Source organism: Scylla paramamosain, chromosome 5 (assembly GCF_035594125.1).
Source record: "Scylla paramamosain isolate STU-SP2022 chromosome 5, ASM3559412v1, whole genome shotgun sequence".
NCBI classification, from domain to species: domain Eukaryota; kingdom Metazoa; phylum Arthropoda; class Malacostraca; order Decapoda; family Portunidae; genus Scylla; species Scylla paramamosain.
The window spans coordinates 16,678,192-16,684,191 of record NC_087155.1 but is presented as its reverse complement, the minus strand read 5'-3'; the positions used below and the strand labels follow the sequence as shown (position 1 = coordinate 16,684,191).

Genomic DNA, 6,000 nt, shown 5'->3' with positions numbered 1-6,000 from the left:
GTCAGGATATGGCCTCTTCATTTCTCACGAGCTGTGGGTGTTTAGGTGGGCGTGATCAGCGGGCCTCCCTCGTCCCTTCCTCGCTAATTAATCCTCACCGTCATCACCGCTCTCCGCCTCGCAATTTGCTGTTTATCTTCTGAATTATATCGCCGTGTGCTCCCATTACACTGAGGCGCGGTGAGGCGGGCTGGGCTTGGCTTGGGTCTTGCTTTGATTTTGCTGCTCCTCCTCCTCTCGCTCTGTTTTGATCTCTTCTCGTGTCTTCTCTTCACTTTTGTTTTGTTTATTCACTTTTGTTTTTCTCTTCTTTTTTCTTTTTTTTTTCGCTTCTCGTGGTCTAACTGGTCTAGTCTGGTTTCTTTTCTTCTTTTCTCCCATTTCTCATCTTTTCTCTTTTGATTTCAATTTGTTTTTTTTTTCTTTTCTTTTGTCTGTTTTTTTTTCATGTTCAGTATTTTGCTCATTTTTCTTTCCTTCTCTTTCCTTTCCTTTTCTCTTCTCTTCTCTTCTCTTCTCTTCTCTTCTCTTCTCTTCTCTTCTCTTCTCTTCTCTCTCTCTCTCTCTCTCTCTCTCTCTCTCTCTCTCTCTCTCTCTCTCTCTCTCTCTCTCTCTCTCTCTCTCTCTCTCTCTCTCTCTCTCTCTCTCTCTCTCAACGTCCGTCTCCATCTCCACAATCTCTCCCTCTTTCCCCCTTTATCTCTGTTTCCTTTTCTCTCTAATTGTCCAACATTCCTCACGTTTGTCTCTCCTTCCATCTCTTCCTCTCTCCCTCCCTCCCTCTATGGTTATCTATTTACCTTTCCTCTCCTCTATTTTTCCTCCTGCCTCAACCTACGTACCTGTTTCCTCATGGCTAGTTCGCCTTGTTTTCCTTTCCTCATCTATGTACTTACCTGCCTACATTTACCTGTGGAATTACCTCCCTCATTCCCTTACTTATTCTCTCTCTTCCTTTTTTAATTCAGATATGCCACAGAGAACTAGATTGTGTGTGTGTGTGTGTGTGTGTGTGTGTGTGTGTGTGTGTGTGTGTGTGTGTGTGTGAGCCTAGTTTTACCCTTACTCTGTTATTGTCTGAAGCCGTCGTGTGTGTGTGTGTGTGTGTGTGTGTGTGTGTGTGTGTGTGTGTGTGTGTGCTCGCGCTTAGTATAGTTTTACCCTCACTTTATGTCCCGCGCTCACCTGACCAAGAGTCTGCTCACCTGAGTTACGCTCGGTAATTAGGCAACAGAGAACCTTCCCTCAGGTGGTTATGGAGGAGGAAATTCGTACTGACCTTAAACGAATTACAGTCATTAGATCTTTCTCTGCCTCCTCCTCCTCCTCTCTATTCCTTCTCCTCCTCCTCCTCCTTCTCCACCTTCGAGATTATAAGATCGCGGATATGCCGCGGAAACCTGGTGTTCTTGGCCTCAGTCTTTATTTAAGTTGAAGGTTGTAATGGTGGAGGTGCAGCAGAGGGAGTGGCCGTGGACGTGGAGGACGCGAGGCAGCATCGATACAAGTGGTGGTGAAGTTGTTGGTGGTGTTTTAGATTAAGGATAATTCCCCTCCCCCTGTACTTTTTAATAATGTTATGAGGTTAAGAAAACACAAGACAGGCTAGAACAAGAATGTCCACCGCCTCCCCTTTATAATTGAGGCAGGATGTGATGATTATGTAAGTCGATCAAACAATTCCTCATAAGCATTTGCATCTATAAATGGCGTGTGGAGCAGGTTAAGCCTTGCTGTGTGCTTGTACGTGTCTTTTTTTTTTCTACTGTGCACTAACCCAATGATTAATAAACAATAGATAACCTTGTGTGTATGTGTGTGTGTGTGTGTGTGTGTGTGTGTGTGTGTGTGTGTGTGTGTGTGTGTGTGTGTGTGTGTGTGTGTGTGTGTGTGTGTGTGTGTGTGTGTGTGTGTGTGTGTGTGTGTGTGTGTGTGTGTGTGTGTCCGTCCTTAACCCCGTCTTCGTTTTTTCCACCAAGGATAAATATTAGAAAACATGTTAAGATGAACTGATAAAATGCGCAATTAAGGGAGGCAGTGAAGGAGGAGGAGGAGGAAGAGGAGGAAGAGGAGGAGGAGGATAAGAATAAGTGTATAGGAATATGAGAGAGAGAGAGAGAGAGAGAGAGAGAGAGAGAGAGAGAGAGAGAGAGAGAGAGAGAGAGAGAGAGAGAGAGAGAGAGGCGAAAGCGAAAGCGAGAACGAAAGGGTTCGCTCCCGCACGAGAGAGAGAGAGAGAGAGAGAGAGAGAGAGAGAGAGAGAGAGAGAGAGAGAGAGAGAGAGAGAGAGAGAGAGAGAGAGAGAGAGAGAGGAAGAGGAGGAGGAGGAGGAGGAGCAGAAGGTTTCCCAGCAAACTTAAATAATCAAGACACACAAACAAGAAAGCTGAAATGGTGAACGTGATACCAAACATGTATTTGGAGTCACGTCTTCACCACAGAATCTCAGTGTTTATAAGCAACCATTTTTGTGTTGAGGTCTCACTCATACAGGCATAAGGGAAACTGCGAGAAGCTATCAGACCTACACGTGGCAATCCCTTCAGAAAGTTTCCCTCACCTCCATCTCTCTCTCTCTCTCTCTCTCTCTCTCTCTCTCTCTCTCTCTCTCTCTCTCTCTCTCTCTCTCTCTCTCTCTCTCTCTCTCTCTCTCTCTCTCTCTCTCACACTCTTCCAGTCTCCATTGCATGGAAAACCTAAGGAATGAGAAGGAAAATATTGAAAAGAATGAGTGACAGCCTCGGTTTAATGTACTCGCATTCACTTCATTGTCGTGATATTAATGAAATCAGACTATTTTCAGGAAGTCTCCCACCCCATGTTCCATTATAATTATTGTCTTCTGAAACCGGTCGAATAAAAATGTAGACCTGTCTCTTTATCGGAGGCCCAAGATCGTGTCTAATCAAGAATCGCTTACAATAAATCATGAGTCGAAAGAAGAAGAATTGTGTGCCTGCCTTGACTCAGGGTATTGAATTAAGGTAATCACAAATACTCAGACAGGTTACTGAAGGGTAGTCATCCTCGTGTGTTTTCAACTCTCTGGTACATTTGCTACATATAATGACTCTCGACATGGTGAATTGCCTCAAAAGTGGTGATTTTGTGTTTTCTTTAAAGATAATGAAAGTGGGAAAACAGATGCTTAAATCAAGGTACCTGAGAGGTGATCAGTATCATTAACTCTCCTGCGCACGCAACTTTCATCCAGGTCTTCTATCTCCGCAAACTTTGAAGTTATAAAAATATCACAGCCTATCCAACTAAAACACTGGGAGTCTTGTTCCTCAGAATGATGGAATAATCACAATCTTTCCAGCTAAAATACTCAGTGCCTGATTGTCCTAAATCATGAAAGTATAGATAAGAAAATCTTTAGAACCTACTTGCAACCTATCCCCGCCCCGCCTCACGAGGCAAAAAAGGTCCAAATAATGAGGACTCTGAAAATACTGATGGACTAGAAAATATAATGATGGTAAACCGACAAAAGAGGATGAGCTTCATAGAAACTCCCATTAGAGCTTTCATGACACAAGTAGTTAAGCTTTGGATACATTTTGTTGAGGATTATATTGCTTTACATTGAATTAAGTAGACTCTCGACATTGTTTAGGCTCAATAGCATTGCTAAGGCCTAGTGGTAATGACAGTGTAGGCTCTCTGTGTTTTAAAAAGCTATATTGTGTTTTTAAAAGCTCGGTGTTATTGCCAACCTCGTGCAGAGAGAGAGAGAGAGAGAGAGAGAGAGAGAGAGAGAGAGAGAGAGAGAGAGAGAGAGAGAGAGAGAGAGAGAGAATCGTCAGCTAATGAGAGCCTCTTCAGTAGACCTATATCACGGACTGTCATCAATCAAGGAAGCAGTAACAATGAAAGACAAGAATTACCACCAAGCTTTCATTAGGCTCTAGCAATCCACCCACATAGTGTTCTTAACATTACCTTTCTAATGCTACTTATTATATTATCAACTACTTAACACCGGCGGCGTTTCTTTTATTCGTGGGACGTTGGAGAATTCGCCGATCGAAAAATGTATACTGTAGGGACGTTCAGGGAGTGGTATTTTCGTTGGGCTTTTTATTAGTAGTATTTTCTTTCATCAGTTTTTTTTTTTGCCCTTGGACAGAAGCTCCTTTCCCATAAAAAAAAAGTACAAGCAAGAACATACTTATTGTAGGAATGTTTAGGGACTAGCATTTCCAGTGGGCATTTATTTTATTCTATTTCTTTATCAGTTTTGTTGCCGTCAGTCAGAACACCTCTTACATAAAGAAATACTAGCAAGATCTAACGGTAGTGTCTGTCTAGAACACTCGAGCACTGTTCCGTTATTGACCCGGTACCACTACCTTCGTTAAGAGCCGAACAGACTTGATCCTCACTAGTAAGCACACCCTTTGGTCATCGAGAGTCTCTTTGGCCATGGAGTGTCTCTCTTCCCTGCACCTCCAGTCGTATCTACTGCACTAACCAATCTATCTTTACACCTTGAGTACGAATATATGTAAAGGAGAGGCCGGTGGATGATAAGGTCAGAGAAAATAACGAATAACATTAATCTTTCCCTCAATTTAAGTACTAACAAGATCTAAACAGCCCTTTACATCTTGAGCACGAATTTACACAAAGGGAAAGCTGGCGGATGATAGTCAGAGAAAACAACGAATAGCAGTTACCACTCTTAGTACATCTATGTGGAATTATGAAGCATCAGTTTGCATGAAGTAATACCAGGTGTTGCTCGTCCATGTAAGCACGAGGACTGAAAAGAAAATCCTGTAGGAGGAAAAGAGAAAGAGGAGGAGGCGGCGGCGGCGGTGACGGATGCGTAGTGGCTAAGGATGGAGTCTTGTGCTGCATAGAAGTGTTCGCATCTTCACACACACACACACACACACACACACACACTCGACTACAATAACATCCCGCCACCTGACGCAGCGTATAAACAGAAAAAGAAAAAGGAAAGGGGGAGACATATCAAAGTAGATTGACGAGCGAGATAACGAAAGAATGGTGCTCAATTGCAGGTGTTGATAAGGTATTAGCCTGGGACGAGGTGAACTCTTGATGGATGTGCTAAGAAGACAAGGAGGAGGAGGAGGAGGAGGAATACGAAAAGAGAGGAGGCTTAAGGAATAGGAAGAGGGGAGGAAGAAGAGAGAGAGAGAGAGAGAGAGAGAGAGAGAGAGAGAGAGAGAGAGAGAGAGAGAGAGAGAGAGAGAGAGAGAGAGAGAGAGTGTCAGAAAGGGGGGTTGTAGGGTAGTCACATGTTTACAAGATAACCTGCAGCGCATTAAGATAAAGACGGAGGTGAGGGCCGCGGCTTGCCAGGTATCTCTCTCGTACTCCTCACCGGGATGGTATCGCGGGCCCTAATGAGTTGAGCGATGCCACTTTCTCACGCAGGTAAAGGTGGGTGTGTAATAAATATCTGTACTACTGCTCCCACTTTACTTCTACGACTACTTGTGTGCCTCTCTTACTACTACTGGTGGTGGTGGTGGTGGTGAAATTACTGCTGCTACGTGTTGTTTGTTTGTTTGTTTGTTTGTCTGGTGCTACTGATGCTGCTACTTCTGATCCTCCTCCTCCTCCTCCTCCTCCTCCTCCTCCTCTTACTACTACTACTCCTCTTCCTCTTCCTTCTCTTACTACTACTACTACTACAACTACTACTACTACTACTGCTACTACTAGTACTATTATCACAGGAATATTATTATTGCTATTGTTTTTTATTGTTGTTGTTGTTGTTGTTGCTGCTGCTGTTATCATTATTATCATTATTATTATTATTATTATTATTATTATTATTATTATTATTATTATTGTATGTTATAGTGTCAGTTAAACGTCTCTCAATCCTTCGGGTTTCCTCTTCTTCCTCTTGTTCCTCTTTCTCTTCTTTCTTTTCCGATGTGTGTCCTCTTCTCCTCCCGTGGATTCAGAAAAAAAGTGAAATATTGTGTGAAAAAAGTTGTGTGTGTGTGT

The 6,000-nt window shown here is 43.0% G+C and overlaps 1 long non-coding RNA gene across 1 annotated transcript in view; it reads left to right on the top strand.

The window, feature by feature from the left end:
• The window catches only part of LOC135100599 (uncharacterized), a 36,472-nt gene that overhangs the window by 16,529 nt on the left and 13,943 nt on the right, over window positions 1-6,000 (top strand). The gene's annotated exons all lie outside the window — the stretch shown is intronic.